The sequence below is a fragment of the Hyperolius riggenbachi genome, chromosome 9 (genome assembly GCF_040937935.1).
Source record: "Hyperolius riggenbachi isolate aHypRig1 chromosome 9, aHypRig1.pri, whole genome shotgun sequence".
NCBI lineage: Eukaryota > Metazoa > Chordata > Amphibia > Anura > Hyperoliidae > Hyperolius > Hyperolius riggenbachi.
The window spans coordinates 57,584,048-57,601,677 of record NC_090654.1 but is presented as its reverse complement, the minus strand read 5'-3'; the positions used below and the strand labels follow the sequence as shown (position 1 = coordinate 57,601,677).

General features: G+C 44.8%; 1 long non-coding RNA gene across 3 annotated transcripts in view; it reads left to right on the top strand.

The window, feature by feature from the left end:
• The window catches only part of LOC137532394 (uncharacterized), a 95,339-nt gene that overhangs the window by 48,250 nt on the left and 29,459 nt on the right, over positions 1 to 17,630 (top strand). For 2 of the 3 annotated variants that reach the window (XR_011023916.1, XR_011023915.1), the window contains one exon: positions 2,564 to 2,719. This is a non-coding gene — a long non-coding RNA (uncharacterized lncRNA). Of the gene's footprint in view, positions 1 to 1,430; positions 1,535 to 2,563; positions 2,720 to 17,630 lie in introns of all 3 variants that reach the window. The other variant, XR_011023914.1, reaches the window with a different exon arrangement.

The window sequence follows — 17,630 nt, the reverse complement described above, 5'->3', positions numbered from 1 at the left end:
TATCGTACATTTATTCATTAACTGTACACTTTGCTATTCTATAGGCCACTTCACTGTTTGTATAGGTGTCTCTCCTATGGGATGCTCTTCTAATGTTTTGGATCATGATGCAGTGTCTGTATTGGATCAATCTATTGTAATAATAAAGATATCCTTACTCATCCTCCAGTGGTGCATTGAGATGGGCTTTCTTCTGCAGTATATACTTCGGAGCTCCAGCTAGTAGCTCCCAATGTTCTCCGCTCACCCTCGTCCGCTGGTCCTCCTTGCAGCTGCTTCTGGGTAGTGACAAGGCACTTTTGGTGACATCAGCTCCCAGTTCCAACTGTGCTGCGTTCCTGGTGTTTAGAAAGTTTTTTACGACTTCCCAGAGTACTGGCATAGGTGCTCTGCACTTTACGTACCAGGAATGCTGCAATCTGGGAGGTTGGAACTGTGTGGGAACGTCACCTGAAGTGCCTCACCACTACCTGGAGGCGGCCGCTATCTGACAATCCCAGCAGAACCACAAGGAGGAACAGCAGACGAGGGTGAGTGGAGACTGGGACCTACCAGCTGGGGCTCTAAAGTATATCCAATGGAAGAAAGCTCAACACAGCACTGGAGAATGAGTAATGATATCACACACTGGTGGAGGAGTGATAGCATATTATTGTAGCTGTAGTAGTCCGCCAATGCTTAAAACTGCACACTATCCTGAACGTTTAGGAAAATATCCTATGCTTGGATCCAGTATATTAGATGGCTCACAGATGAGTGTAGTGTGTGTGGTGCCTGTTTTGATATTGCTATCCAGCCACTGTTTACAATTTAATACCCATGCAGGGTAACAAATCATAGAGTTGGATAAATGTACATGTAGGAAATATTTATTGCATTTAATAAGACAAATTTATTAAGGTTATGTAAATACAACCATTTTATCAATCAGTCTATCTATTTTAAACTGCATACCCTTCGTTACCCTGTTTTCAATCGTAGTCTTTATAGAGATAAGAAGTATTGGGTACCTGTTTCACAGGAAGCAGCGGGTGAAACAAGACACACTCTACAGAGTCCCCTCAAGTGTGTAAAGTCGCTATCGCCTCCCATCATTTTGGCGCAAGGTGACACAAATGATAGCTCACCCTGCTGCCGCACAAATTCTGGGCGGCACTAATTACTATTTCCCCCCCCCCCACCCCAGTCATAGCAACTCAGCGGGAGAGGTAATTTTGGGTCTGGAAATCTCCAGATCCCTGGCCCCTGATTACCTGTACATGGGGTGCAGACTATAGCATTGCTGCTATAGCCACGCTGAACTCAGGCGCTATGTGGCGCACCGTGAAGCCCTACCTCACCTTCAAGCGCCCTGCACCTGCATCATTAACTGCTTCCAGGCCACAGGAATTAATTACTATGCCCTGTTTGTGGCTGCTTATTCCTACTAGGGCGTAGATTTCAATTACCGGACAGTCCTGACGCTCTAGCTGATCTTTCCCTGGAATTCTGTGATGGGGAGAAGACTTGAAGAAGTTCTCGGCAACGCTGAAAGGTGAGTTGCAATATCGTGCTTCCACTCGCTTCACTCTGCATATGGCGGGGTAAGGGGGAGGCCACCTAAAACGGGGGCATCTGGCCAGTGGTGTAGCAATAGGGGTTGCAGAGGTAGCCACCGCATCGGGGCCCTTGGGCCAGAGGGGCCCCGTAAGGCCCTCTCTCAACTGCAGTATTAGCTCTCTATTGGTCCTGTGCTTGTAATAATCACTTCTATAGATGCATTGAATGATAATCATTAACAAGCTGCTCCCCATGCCCTTCTTGCACCTCTGACACTGTGTTGTCCTTGGCAGGTTTTGATGCGCCGTATCAATGGTTATGTATAAAGTGCTGGGGGAAGCCCATGTATAACTCGCACTGGCGCCCCTAGCTCCTAAGCTACGCCACTGCATCTGGCTATCTATACTAGGGGTAGACTACCTTATACTGGGGGGTACAGCTGTAGGTTTATACTTGAGAAGGGGGTGGAGGCTACCTAATCCTGGGGGGCACACCTGGCTATCTTTATTGTGGGGAGGCTACCTAATGCATGGGGTCACATCTGACTCTATATACTGGGACGGGGCAACATAATCCTTGGGGGCACATCTGGCTATATTTACTAGGGGGCTAAACAATCCTTGGGGTCTATCTAATCCTGGGAGACACATCTGGCTATCTATACTGGGAGGAGGCTACCTATGCCAGCGCAAGTGGTGGAATCGTTCAGGGTGTCAAAGGGGCCCCCAAGTTACTTTTGCCCGGGGGCCCCAATGGAGTTAGAAGCGGCCCTGTATGCTACAAATGTATTTGCGCCCTTACCTCCTGACAACACTGACCTATCACATGCCTACCTAGGAGGCCACACAAAACCAAATACTGTTATGTTAGCACTAGAAAGGGTGCAGGGAATGGCATGGTGACACAGGAGCTTACAATCTACTGTGCCTCTTGTGGTTTGCAGTCTTGGTCACACACAGTCATTTGGCATCCTCTGGATTGTGGTCTGTGGGTCATTCTCTTGTGCACCTGTTTTCTCTTTCAGCACCCTATAAAGACAGGGCAGTCTTCTACCCGCAAGGCCTCCGAATCAATTCACATCTATACCCTCCTCTGTCCTTCTTGGTCAGTGATGTCTCAGGACTGGTCAGCGATGGGCAACCTGTTTTCCTGCAGCACAAAACCCAGCTATTCATTACAGGTAACAACTACTGCTCCCTGTTATTCATTTCCAGGACCATCCAAGCACTTCCAATTTAAAGGCACCATATTTGTGCGTAGTTCAAAGGACAACTGTAGCGAGAGGTATGTGGGGGCGGCTGTATTTCTTTCCTTTTAAAAACAATACCAGTTGCCTGGCAGCCCTGCTGATCTATTTGGCTGCAGCAGTGTCTGAATAACACCAGAAACAAGCATGCAGCTAATCTTGTCAGATCTGACAATGTCACCTGATCTGCTGCATGCTTGTTCAGGGTCTGTGGCTAAATATATTAAAGGCAGACTATCAACAGGATAGCCAGGCAACTGATACTGCTTAAAGCGGGATTGTCAGCCACAAAACCAAATTCTATTCAAACACTGCAATGTGTTGAAAATGTTGCCAGAAATCTCTCCCTGCAAGCAAAAGCTCCACAATCTATTCAGGATCAGGAATCTCTTTGCTGTTATTATATTTTTTCAGTCCCCAAGACTCTTTTCTGTGCCATTGCCAATGACCCTCCCACCTTCCTGCTTCTCACTGACTGGCTGAGCAGACTGCAGTGTGGAGCTGCCAAGCTGAAAAATGATCCTCTGCTCAGTTGTTTACAAGCAAGACTGAGGTGACTCAGCAATTGGAGGTGAAAAGAAAAAAAGTTAATTGAAGAAATTCTATCAGGATTTGGCCTCAAACTGTGGGCAAAAGACATGGTTCCCAACTGAAACAGAATTCTCTTCATTTACTATATAAAATTCCCTGAAATCAAAACGTGGACAGTACAATACATGTGTTATGTAGGTAGATCAAGTATTTATCTACTTATATGTGTGTTTTTTTTCCCTGGCATAGTATGGCTAATCCTCCTGCTTTAAAAGGAAATAAATATGGCAGCCTCCACATACCTCTCACTACAGTAGTCCTTTAAGTTCTTATTTTGGTGCTGGTTTGTTTTTAAAAAATTCTACTGCCAAAATGGTAAGATACCAGCCGGCCTCCCTACTTGCCTGTACACTATTTTGGCAGTTCAGGAAGTGCTTTTAAAAACAAAGAAAATCCTGTGAATCCCCCATACGGAGATGGACCAGTTCAAAACATGTCACATCTGTTAAATTTTAAGGCTTGGTTTACACAAAAAAAGGTGTCCAGTCCTGTCCTGTCCTGTTTGTGACAGCTGGCATTAGTTCTGTCAGATTTTAACTGCTTACTTTTTTGCTGTCGTGGTCCTTTAACATGTAAAAAAAATAAAGACAAAAATCACTTGCACCATCCAATAATCTTTTAACCTCTTAAAGTGAACCAGAGACGAAGCACCCTCATGTATTTTATCATATATATCAGTGGGAACATTAGAGAAAACACCTACCCTGCTCTCTGTTTCATCCTTCACTGCTCAGTCTGCTTCTTATCAGCCCTGATAAAATCCAGACTGAGCATTCAGTCTGGCTTTGCTCAGGAATCATTATAGCTGAGTCATTGTAGCAGAACCAGAAGGGGGCAGGCTTGGGCTTGAAAAGACATCAGAGAAGACAGACTCAGCTATGATTCCTGAGCAAAGCCAGAATGCATGCTCAGTCTGGGATTTTATCAGGTCTGATAAGAAGCAGGCTGAACAGTGCAGAATGAACAGAGAGCAGGGTAATGTTCCCACTGATATATATGGTAAAATACATGAGGGTACTTCATCTCTAATTCACGGACCACAGGCTTTACCTCTCTCTCCCCCCCTCCCCCCCCCCCCTTAGGAACCAGGCTATTTTATTTCAAATTAGGGCTCTGCAGCTTTAATGGCTTGCTGCAGAGCCACACATACGTGCAGTCCCTCTCCCCCCCCCCCCCCTTTTCTGCCCACCAACAGAGCTTCCTGTTGGTGGGCTCTGATCGCTGATGGAGGCTTTTTTTTTTAAATACATTTTATTTCTCTCTCTTTTTAGACAACGGTCTCCTAGCGGCGATCTCCATCATTCAAGTGGTGATGCGCCAATCAGCAGGCGCAATCCCCAGCAAAACACGCCCCAGGACTTGACGCCAATTGGCATTACACGGTCCTGGGGGAGTCACAGTCGTAAAGTAGTAAAGGAGATACACACACCTGCTTTTACAGTCTGCAGTTCTCCCAACATCATGGTAGCAACACTGCAGGTTGTTGCCGATCGCCTTTGTAACCTCAGGCCCCTTTCATACTAGCGTGTTGCGTTACCGTTTTGCCACAAGGTAACGCTAAGCCAATGAAAGTCTTTGGTTCATACCTGTATACAGGAAGTAGCGTCAGACGCCAGAGAGAAACATCCGCGCTGAAACGCAAGAAAGGTTTGTGTATTTACCGCAGCCAGCTGTCTGCACAGACGCTAATTGATGCTGGAGGGGAGCGCAGAGGGGAGAGCGGGGGGATCGCCCCCCCCCTCCCCGCTGATGTGTCGCCAAGCTCTCTCCTCATGCTGCGACCCCTCCAGCCCCCCCAAAACAGCCCAGAGCGGGCCCTGGGGGGGGGGGGGGGTCCATCAGAATTCCTAGTTATGCCCCTGATGTGGGGCCCCTTACAGTTTTATACTGTGAAAATTGTAAGTTCTACAGTGCCTGATTTGGAGGGCCCCTATGGATCTTGGGGCCCTGGGAAATTGCCCAGGTTGACCCTATGGAAGCACCGGTCCTGCCCAGGGATTGCAATTAGCATTACTTTGGCATAGAAATTCAGGCCTAATGCCTGCAGTAGAAGAAAGGCTAGTTCTAGAGTGACCAGACGTCCCGGATTGCCCGGGACGCGTCCCGGATTCGGGGTCCGCTGTCCCAGGCAGCATGAGGTCCCGGGAAACGTCTCGCTTTCAGCAGCGGGACGTCCCGGCCTTGGGACTCTGGTCACTCTATCTTCATGAACTGGCAGCGGCGTCTACAGACGCCGTGCCAGTTCATTGCCCGCAGCCCCGCTCCAGCCTCCTTCTTCCGGTGTCTGTTCCGACACCGGCAGGCGCGCAGGGCTACGGCAAGATGGCTGCTGAAGCCCTGTACTGGAGACTATTTGTTTGGAAGGTGGTCCCGGGAGCAGCGCGCCAGAGGCCGGAGACTTCTGCCAGGTGAGTAAATGCTTTCTTTTCCAGGTGAAATTTGCTCCCATTACGTTTTTTTTTCTGGTGAAATGTTTGCCCGCATTGCGTTTCTTTTCTGGTGAAATGTTTGCCCGCATTGCGTTTCTTTTCTGGTGAAATGTTTGCCCGCATTGCGTTTCTTTTCTGGGGAAATGTTTGCCCGCATTGCGTTTCTTTTCTGGGGAAATGTTTGTCCGCATTGCGTTTCTTTTCTGGGGAAATGTTTGCCCGCATTGCGTTTCTTTTCTGGGGAAATGTTTGCCCGCATTGCATTTCTTTTCTGGGGAAATGTTTGTCCGCATTGCGTTTCTTTTCTGGGGAAATGTTTGCCCGCATTGCGTTTCTTTTCTGGGGAAATGTTTGCCCGCATTGCATTTCTTTTCTGGGGAAATGTTTGCCCGCATTGCGTTTCTTTTCTGGGGAAATGTTTGCCCGCATTGCATTTCTTTTCTGGGGAAATGTTTGTCCGCATTGCGTTTCTTTTCTGGGGAAATGTTTGCCCGCATTGCGTTTCTTTTCTGGGGAAATGTTTGCCCGCATTGCATTTCTTTTCTGGGGAAATGTTTGTCCGCATTGCGTTTCTTTTCTGGGGAAATGTTTGCCCGCATTGCGTTTATTTTGTACTGACATGTTTTCCCGCATTACGTTTATTTTGTACTGACATGTTGCCCGCATTGCATATATTTTATACTGACATGTTGCCCATTGCGTTTATTTTCTGGTGTCCGGGGTAACCGTTACTGCATTTATTATTTAATGGTCATAGATGGCTATGTTTGCTGCTTTGTGGTTACGGTATACTATTAGCATCACACAGTTTCTGCACACCCATGATGCAAAGTCTTGTTTGTCCACATCATGGCGTAAACACTGCTTTCTTATGCCTCACTGTTACATCATTACGTTAGCTCCGCCCCTACAATGTCATGGCCATGCCCATTTCCCCCGGTCTTCATCGCTGTGCGTTCTCAGTCCTCCCCACTTTTCGTGCGCGCCGCCCCCCCCCCCTCCCTGCACCCCCTCTCCCTGTCCCAGGTTGGACCCACAAAAATCTGGCTACTCTACTAGTTCACAGTGCATCAGTTGCATTCAGGGCCATGCCGAGGCAGAGACGAGAGAGAGGCTCCAGCCTCAGGGCGCAGTGTAGGAGGGGGCGCACAACTCACTCAGCTATCATTCCCCTATTGTGTTTGAAGAAGAGAAAAATAAGAGAAGGGGATACATGGCAGTGACTGCAAGCCAGATAACTAGAGATTAAGGGGTTGGGGGCCCTGGGGTCTAATAGCAACCAGTGTGTGACAGCTGGGGTGGGAGAGATGGAGAGGGGGGCACTTTGGTGTCTCAGCCTTGGGTGCTGGAGGACCTTGACCCACCTCTGGTTGCATTGCAGAACAATTCTGCAAGTCAACTCACTGTCTATACAACTCTGTGGGCCTGTTCACAGTGCTAAGTTGTAACAGACTGCGTTATCCTAACTCGCTGCGTTATCCTAACTCACTGCATGCAGACTTTTAATGTCTATGTCCAGTCTCCATTGCAGTTTACACTCGTTATGCAACGCACCACTGTGAATCCCGCCTTTGGCCCCGTTCACAGTGATCAGTTGCGTTCCCTGTGACAGCCGGAATGCAATGTGCGTTAGATCCAGCGGCACGTTACCTGCACGTTCCATTATGTACAGTGAAGCATACAATTCAATGAAAAGTATGCTTCACTTTCACTGTTACTGCGCACACAGTGCTTTACTATGCCGCCCGCCATTATACCGTATCGCCCATGTGAGCTGTGAACGAAATTATAGGTGGAGCATTGTTGTGCATGTGCAATACCAGTTGTGGTGTTTTATGCAATACCAGTTGCCTGGCTGTCCTGCTGATCCTCTGTCTCTAATACTATTAGCCATAGACCCTGAACAAGCATGCAGCAGATCAGGTGTTTCGGACATTGTCAGATCTGACAAGATTAGCTGCATGCTTGTTTCTGGTGTTATTCAGACACTAATGCAGCAAAATAAACAACAAGTGTCAGCGCCAAGGCAGAAGGCGACCGCAGCCGAGAAGGACAATGTCCAAAAGTCCACACAAGCAATGAATATATAAAGTCAGCGCAGGTCTATAGTAATACAGCTTTCATCATTTTTTGGTATACAGGATCTTCGAACAAAAGGGTAAAGAAGCAAGGCTTACCAGATTCCAACAACCCACATTATAAGGTTGTAAACGAGTTTGATAGGTGGTCCGCAGAGCTTTCAAATGGTGTCGTTTCACCAGCGATGTTACACACCACAGATTCCTCCGGAATATAGTAGATATCCTGAGATCGCAGAGACTCACCAAAGGGGAGTCCAGTAGGATAGTGACATGAAAGAGATGTACGGCACATCTAAGTGTAAACCGTCTTTATTACATAACAAGTAAAACAATTAAAAACAAGGATAAAGGAAAACTCACATACGGGGCCCGTGCACTGGGAACCCCGAAAAAGTAGCGCGCATAAAATGGTCAATAGAAGACCTCAAATAAAATGGTGCCGCCTGTCGCGCTACTTTTTCGGGGTTCCCAGTGCACGGGCCCCGTATGTGAGTTTTCCTTTATCCTTGTTTTTAATTGTTTTACTTGTTATGTAATAAAGACGGTTTACACTTAGATGTGCCGTACATCTCTTTCATGTCACTATCCTACTGGACTCCCCTTTGGTGAGTCTCTGCGATCTCAGGATATCTACTATATTCCGGAGGAATCTGTAGTGTGCAACATCGCTGGTGAAACGACACCATTTGAAAGCTCTGCAGACCACCTATCAAACTCGTTTACAACCTTATAATGTGGGTTGTTGGAATCTGGTAAGCCTTGCTTCTTTACCCTTTTGTTCGAAGATCCTGTATACCAAAAAATGATGAAAGCTGTATTACTACAGACCTGCGCTGACTTTATATATTCAATGCAGCAAAATAGATCAGCAGGGCTGCCAGGCAACTGGTATTGTTTAAAAGTGAATAAATATGGCAGCCTCCATATCATTCTCACATCGGGTTCACTTTTAAGTGACACTGAAGCAAAAAAAAAACAAAAAAAACAAAAACGTATGATCTAATAAATTGTATGTGTAGTACAGATAATTAATATAACATTAATGGCAAAGAAAAGAGTCTCAAATTTTTATTTCTACTTATATAGCATTTTTTTGTTGTTTGTTATAACATTGCATCATTCTCTCATATTTGCAATTACAAACCACACTCTGTATTTTAAACTATGAAGCAGAGCACAGCTAATGACCCTTTAAACTCCCCTGCAGTAAAACCTTCTCTGAAGCTGTCTCTCACTGTTTCTTTGATGTATAAATGCTTCAGCAAATAGGACTGTCTCCAACCCAAGTTGGGTCGGAGACCTCAGAGAAGCTCTTTTGCATGTAAGAGTTCCTTAACTCTTCCCATACTTGAAACAATATAAGGTCCAGTGCACACCAAAAACCGCTAGCAGATCTGCAAAATGCTAGAGGTTTTTGAAGCAGATTTCAGAGCGATTCTAGGCATGTTTAGAGAGGTATTCTAAACATGCGTAGCGTTTTTGGAGCTTTTTTTTTGTATAGCAGATTTCATATTTTGTTACAGTAAAGCTGCAACTGGACGGCTTCTGTAACAAAAACGCCTGGAAAACCGCTCTGATCTAGCGTTTTTCAAAGCGGTTTTCCACTTCCCTATATTTTAACATTCAGGCAGAAACGCCTCAGAAATCTAAAAAATGCTGCAGCCCCCGAATTTGCATTGAAGGGAAAAACGACCCGCTCTGGTGTGCACCAGCCCATTCGCTTTCATTGGCCAAGTAGTGTCCCCCTCTGCAAGCGGTTTAAAAAAAAACGTTACAGAACGGCTCCGGTGTGCACCAGCCCTATGACTTGTTTGCTACTGATGCTCTATTTCTGAGCTGTACTACACATACAATGCATTATCTCATAAGTTTATTTTCACTTCAGATTCCCTTTAAATCATTTATACTATACAGTACAGTATGTGATGATGATTAGAGATGTTGGCGAACCTTTCGGCAGCGAATCTCTATGGGCCGATACTACTTCCGGGTCGCTATGACGGCTGCGCTGGGCCGGCGGTGCGCGTCTTTGATCGCGCGGATGTTGCTGGGCACTCTCTGCGCATGAGCGTGACATCACTCATGACGTCGCGCACCTGCACAGAGTGGCAGAGTGCCCGGCAACAGGCACGCGATCAAGGATGTGCACTGCTGGCCCAGTGCAGCCGTACTACTAGCGTCATAGCGACCCGGATGTAGTACAGGGTGAGGTGTTCGCCTGCGAACAGTTCGGGAACCGTTCGCCGACATCTCTAATGATGATATACAGTCCGAAGGCTTGTGAGGGATTATAAAGTGTAAACTAATTGAGGTCTCTGTCTCCCTCTAGTGGCCAGAAAAGAGAAGAATGCAAAAAGGTGGCTCCATCGTATATTAGTGTAATAAAGTAGACTTCCTTGGAAATAATTAAACTTCTAAACAACAATTCCCCTCTATTGATGGGACAAATTTAATAAAACGTAACTTTTAATACTTTGATATATTTAAAAACAACCATTGGCTGATGTTACCATCATATAACCTCTCTATTATAAATCACGAACTGAAGGGTACATTATAAGTATTGTTTGTTTACAGACCCCAGAGTTCGTTAGATCTGCAGTATTTACACAATTCCCCCCACCTTTCTATCACCCAACATGTTTCACTTCACTAAGGAAGCTTTTTCAAGGGATTAAACATAACGTGCATACAGTGCCAAAGTGCTAAGGTGCAAATTACAACATATCATTAAAATACAGAGAACTATAGAGCGTGTCCGCTCATGATAGCAGCCAAAAGATGACTGGCTCAATGTTGGCTCTTTTATACTCATTTCTGGTCATGTGACCTGGGGGTTTGGTTTGTCCATCCCACTCACTCCCCTTAACAGTATCTGATTGGTCAGTCACATCCCAGACGGTTAAACAGCCAATCCTAGAAAGGGCATATACAGCCCCATGTATATTATAAATCCGTGTATATTAGTCAGGGAGTCCTAGTAAAACTTTTACATATTGATCACATTACATCCTACCTTTCACTGAAATCCGCGCTGAAACAGATTAGTTCTAAAGGAAGAAAACGGCTTCTGTAAGAAACGCCGATATTCTGCGCATCCGATTGGCTAACAACATATATACATCAGCGCTTGCCCGACATCCAATCGGATGTATCCGTTCTGCTTAGGGATCCGCCTAGTGTCACCCCATTGGCTCTGGTGAACACCAGCCCTATCCGCAGTCGGCTCATTCCTCTCCAGGATGATTCATTGTTTAGAACGGTTCATGTATTGTTTCAAGAAATGATTCAAGCGACTCATCCTCTGAGTCAGAACATGATTCAAACAAGGCAGAGTGTGTGATTTGACTCATTTAAGAGTCATTTACACCGTAATGCATTGAAAAAGAACCATATTCATCGTTTTTAGACTTCACAGACAACGCGAATCATTTGAAAGCTTAATACAGAATTCTCGCATAGAAACATTTGACCCTATGTTTTTATTCTACATCTGTTTGGCTCACAGTAGGTCCTGCACAGTCTTGGGCTCTTTTTAATTACTCATCCATATTGCCCTATCTGTATATATAGCCACATAAGATTGCATTAACCCCTAATGTTTTCAATACTCCCCAGATTTGCCCACCATTCACATTGGAATTTTAAAAGGGAACTCTGTTCAAAGAACACCTATTTTTAGAATAGCACTCAACTATTTTAATATCCTTGATTTCATATCAAACAATCAGCATACTATTTCAGAGTAATTTAAAAAATCATTAGGTCCTCTTGCAGGTCCACTCTCTTGTATCGCAAAAATGATTTCTCATACCATAATCTGTTCCAATGAGTCTGATGGGATCTATTGAGTTAAAACAAGGGGGGAATGAACATAGGTCATTTCAAAATACTTTGCATAATATAGTGGATTCTTCCTTAAGGACACACTAAGTAGATAAAACGTATGTGTACTAGTCCACTATTCTCCAGACGAATCCATCAAGATACATCCACAAACACAGAAAAAGAGAACAGATCTGGTGTTTATGTGTGGGTCAGCTTTGGAGTATTTTTGTTCCTAATTCTCAAGATTAGTCAACAGAATTCATATATATATATGTTTCATATATACATGGTTGTTAAATGGAGGTCCTGTAAAATTTCACTATAGGAATGGGGTGAATGTAAAACCCTCATTGAGGCCTCCTGGGGAAAGTGTCCCTAGTCTGTATATCCACTTCGCCTCTAATTTCCTTAGCATAAGATCTAAATTACCACCTCTGGGTCCCATTTTCCATTGTTGTATCACCCAGAAACGAAGGGTGGTTTGCTCACCTCCATGTGATTCCACAAAATGTCTTGCTACAGATGTATTCCTTTTATGTTTAATATCCCCCAGATGTTCTAAAATTCTGGTTTTTATTGCTCTAGTGGTCTCTCCAATGTACAGTAAATTACAAGGACATTTTAAAGCATATATCACTCCTTCTGTGTCGCAATTGAAAAAATCAAGCAGCTTATACTCCCTTCCATTTTTTGGGGCCACAAATTGTCTACATTTTTCCACATTTCCGCAGGCTTTGCATTTACCACATCTAAACATCCCGTTTAAAGCCGGATTTAGCCAAGTCCTTTTCTTTTCTTTTAACTTGGCTCCTATAGGTGGTAAGTATGAGTGTGTCAATGCGTCACCCAGATTCTTTCCCCTTCTATATGTAAACTGAGGATGTGCTGGTAATACATCTTTTAGTTGGGAATCAAGCTGTAGAATTGACCAGTGTTTCTCAATTATTTTTTTCACATTGTTTGACCTGGCATTAAAGGTGTTAATAATTCGAATAGGTTCCTTCTCTTTAATTGATTTCTTATTTTTGGGGATTAGAAGATGCCGTCTTTCAGCATCCTTTGCCTGTAATTCGGCCGCATGTAAGACATTTTCTGGGTACCCTCTGTTCTTAAATCTCTTTTGTAAAGTTTGACATTCTATTTCAAAATCCCTTGAATTCGAACAGTTCCTCTTTGCCCTTAGGTATTGACCCTTTGGTATTCCTCTCTTGAGGGGTAATGGGTGATAGCTGTCCCACGACAACAAAGAGTTGGTTGAAGTGGGTTTCCTGAAAATCTTCGTGTCCAGACCTCCATTGGAGTTCCTTTTTATCTGCACATCTAAGAAATTAATGGTGTCAAAATCAATCTCAGATGTGAAGAACATTCCAATCTCGTTTGTGTTCAACTTTGACACGAATTCCACAAACAAATCCCTGGGGCCGTCCCACAGAATGAAGACATCATCTATGAAACGGCCCCAGAAGATCACATGTGAGGTGTACATCTCCAGGCCCTCCCCAAATACAATTGTATCCTCCCACCACCCTAAAAACAGGTTTGCATAGGTGGGAGCACAGGCCGTCCCCATAGCACATCCTTTTACCTGCAGATAGAACTGATTCTGAAAAACAAAGTAGTTGTGTTCGAGTATAAATTCCACAAGTTCCATAAGAAACATAGAGTGGTCACGTAGATGGATACTCCTAGTACGTAAAAAATAATCCATTGCTTTCAATCCTAAATCATGTCTGATGTTATTATATAAAGCTTCTACATCCAAACTTGCTAGCCACATGTTCTCTGTTACTCTGACATCACTAATTTTGTTCAATAAATCCATCGTATCTCTTAGGTAGGAAGGTAAACTTTCCACATAGGGTCTCAGGAAAAAATCAACATATTCACTAGCCTTCTCTGTTAGACTTCCATTTCCTGACACTATGGGGCGGCCTGGAGGATCATTAAGTTTTTTGTGTACTTTGGGGAGTGCGTAAAGGGTTGGTGTAGTAGGACACTTATTCAATAAACAATCAAAGTCATCCTTTTCCAATACACCTCTTTCTTTAGCATTTTTTAAAAGTGACTCAAAACTGTTGTAAAAAATGCCTGTTGGATTCCTATCCAATTTTCTGTATTGTCTCTGATCTTCAAGGAGTCTGGAGCACATTTGTACATAATTCTCCCTGTCCATTAGAACAACATTTCCTCCCTTGTCAGATTTTTTTATGACCAAATTGTCATTTTTCATCAATCTGTTCAGGGCCTCCTGCTCCAATGTGCTTAAATTTAAAGTATCCTTCTGGGGAAACTTTGTTAGAGTCTCCAGATCCCTGACGACGACATCAAGGAAACATTGTATCGCTGGGTAGTTGCTGATACTTGGGCAAAATTTACTCTTTTTGAATAGGTCACTTTTTGGTGTATCCAATTGTACCAGGCCAGTCCTATTCTCCTCCAACAGATCACATAATGCCTCCATTGTAGCTTTATCTGTCTCCTCATCTCTCCTCATTTTTATTGTTGGAGTATTCATAAACTTGTGTATTGCGAGTTTTCTTACAAATAAATTGATGTCTTTTACGGCTTCAAAAAGGTCAAAGGTCGGGGTGGGAACAAATGATAGCAGCCAGTCATCTTTTGGCTGCTATCATGAGCGGACACGCTCTATAGTTCTCTGTATTTTAATGATATGTTGTAATTTGCACCTTAGCACTTTGGCACTGTATGCACGTTATGTTTAATCCCTTGAAAAAGCTTCCTTAGTGAAGTGAAACATGTTGGGTGATAGAAAGGTGGGGGGAATTGTGTAAATACTGCAGATCTAACGAACTCTGGGGTCTGTAAACAAACAATACTTATAATGTACCCTTCAGTTCGTGATTTATAATAGAGAGGTTATATGATGGTAACATCAGCCAATGGTTGTTTTTAAATATATCAAAGTATTAAAAGTTACGTTTTATTAAATTTGTCCCATCAATAGAGGGGAATTGTTGTTTAGAAGTTTCCTTGGAAATAACTCAGGATTTGAAGAGGACCATCTTTATTTTAATTTTTCTGCACATCCCTATATATGATAATTTAAAGGTCACATTGGACAGTGCTACAATTGATTTGCACTAAACAATACATTTCAGCAATGTGTGTAACGTAATGTCTCTATTTAATCAGTTTCAATAAAAATCCTTGAAAATAGAGAAGTTCCATGCATAGTGTTCTCCTTCATTACATAGGGCTTGATTCACAAAGCCGTGCTATTGCTTAGCACAACCATGCTATGCATTTAGCACGCAAGGTGATGCGCGCGAAGGTTTGCGTGCGTAAAGCTTTACGTTTGTGCACTGACGCTGCAAAGTGCGCACATTACCGCGCGACAACCTACATTAGCGTGCACACGTAAATCTTTACGCATGCAAGCCTTCGCGCGCGTCACATTGCATGCTAAATGTATAGTACGGTCGTGCTTTGCATTAGCATGGCTCTGTGAACCAGCCCATAGTGTTCATCAACAATTACTGTGGTATGTAAACAGCCATAAACTGGCACCACTGTGGTATAATTCTGGTGTGTACAGCTTTTATTATCATTTATTTATATAGTGCCAACATATTCCGTAGCTCTGTATATAGTACAAAACAAATACTGGGGAACATACTGTATATACATGAGAAGTTCAAGACACAGTACAGTCATGGCGTCCAGTAATACAAGTACAAATACATACATGGTTAATGTGCGGATTGAGATATCACTAAAATTGGTACATGTTCATATGGTAAATTACACCAAAATAAGAAACAATAGGAGGAGGTCCTCCCCTTGCAACCTTTAAATAGAACCTGAAGTGAGAGACTTATGGAGGCTGCCATATTTATATCCTTTTGATCAATACCAGTTGCCTGGCTGTTGTGCTGATCTCTTTGGCTGCAGTTGTATCTGAATCACACCTGAAACAAGCATGCAGCTATACTAGTCAGACTTCAGTCAGAATCTGCATGCTTGTTCAAGTATGCAGGCCCTCTAGGGTTTGAACTTTGGCTTGTCACATGACAGGAAGAAAAGAGTACACACAGAGGAAGATGTCTAAGCACTGGACCTGGCAGGACAAGTGTCAGCAGTCCAGTGAGAGTACTGCCGCTATTCTGCATTGATTGTTGCTGAATAGAATGCGGCTAGCGACGGGCTCCTGACCCGCCGGCTCCCTCACTGTCCTCCTCCACCTCCTGTATCCTCTGCAATTTGTCCCGGTAAGTCCTCTGGTCTGGGGTGAGTTGATAGCCACTCTGTCTGAGCGACCCTGGCCGCACATGTCCTTTATTGCTCTCTGGTCGCCAGGAATGTCCTGCGCATGTGCAGTACAAGAACATCTCCCCTGAACGCCACTTGGATGCTGAGCACAACTACTTGGTGGTGCATATACCACGTGGCATGTGTGCGTGCCTGTGGGGGCGCTCAGGGAAGACAGCAGACAAGACCAGGAGGCGCCGCAGCTGGTCAGGTGAGATTAACAAGATGGGGGGGGGGGAGGGGTGTCTCATTCACATTTGGGGGGACAGTGGCCAGGAGTCCATCGCATTCGTCAGTCTAAGTCTGACCACGTTGGACTGAGATTTTCCAGCTTGCTCGATTGATACATTTGACTGATTTCGGCCCAAAAATGCTTGTTGCAGCACCGATTTTCATCTGACTCAGTAAAATTTTTGAATCAGATGGTCGATTGGGTCGCAATATCACTAGATGTGGGCAGCACCGTGGAGTAGAGGTTAGTGCTCGTCACTTTGCAGCGCTGGGTGCCCAGTTGGAATCCCAGCCAGGGCACTATCCGCATGGATGTTCTCCCTGTGTCTGTGTGGGTTTCCTCAGGGTACTCTGGTTTCCTCCCACATCCCCAAAACATACAGATAAATTAATTGGCTTCCCCTGAATTGGCCCTAGGCTACGATACATACATGATACATGACTATGGCAGGAATTAGATTGTGAGCCTCTCTGAGGGACAGGTAAGAGACAAGACAAGATACTTTGTACAGTGCTGCGGAAGATGCATTACATTATGTAAATGTCACTCGACTACGCACGTACCATGGTTAATGAGGTTGTGCATGTCCAGAAGACTGCCTAATAATCAGGCCTGGATTTACCTTACAGGAGTCTATAGGCGCTTCGTCCTCCATGAATCTATAAACCCCCACCGAACTGCCCCGCAAGTACTGTATGTTGGCTGTCTCAGCTGTCACTTCTCCCTTACTTCCCTTGCCCATCATATGTAGCTACAGGTGCCCCTTAGTATTAGGTAGCCAAAAGTTCCCTCAGTATTAAGTAGCTAGAGGTGCCCCTGACTGAAGTCTGGTCAGTGGAATGCAGAGAGCAGGGAGTGTACATTCTCATCAGGACTCTGCATAGGGAAGAATTGAGGGAGGCTCTCGGAAAGGAGAATACGCTGCCTTTCCATCATCAGGCGCCTATAGGCTCGCCAGGGCAGCCATCGGGGGGGGGGGGGGACTGACACTGCAGTGAGGGGTCCAGGGTTTCTGGGGGCCCTGGCCCCCCCCCAAAAGCGATGGAAGGGCCGCATGTGCTGGCTGCGGGCCTGTGGCTCACTAACCAGCACACCATGTTCCAGCAATGAGAGAAGAGTGACATCAGCACTTAAACATGGGGAGCAGATGAGTGAGCCCGCTACAACAGCCTTTCTATACTGGGGCACCACCTATATCCGGCTACAGGCTACCTATACTAGGCCACCACCTATACCTGGCTACCTATACTGGGGCACCACCTATACCTGGCTACCTATACTGGGGCTGGAACCACCTATACCTGGCTACCTATACTGGGGCACCACCTATACCTGGCTACCTATACTGGGGCTGGAACCACCTATACCTGGCTACCAATACTGGGGCTGGAACCACCTATACCTGGCTACCTATA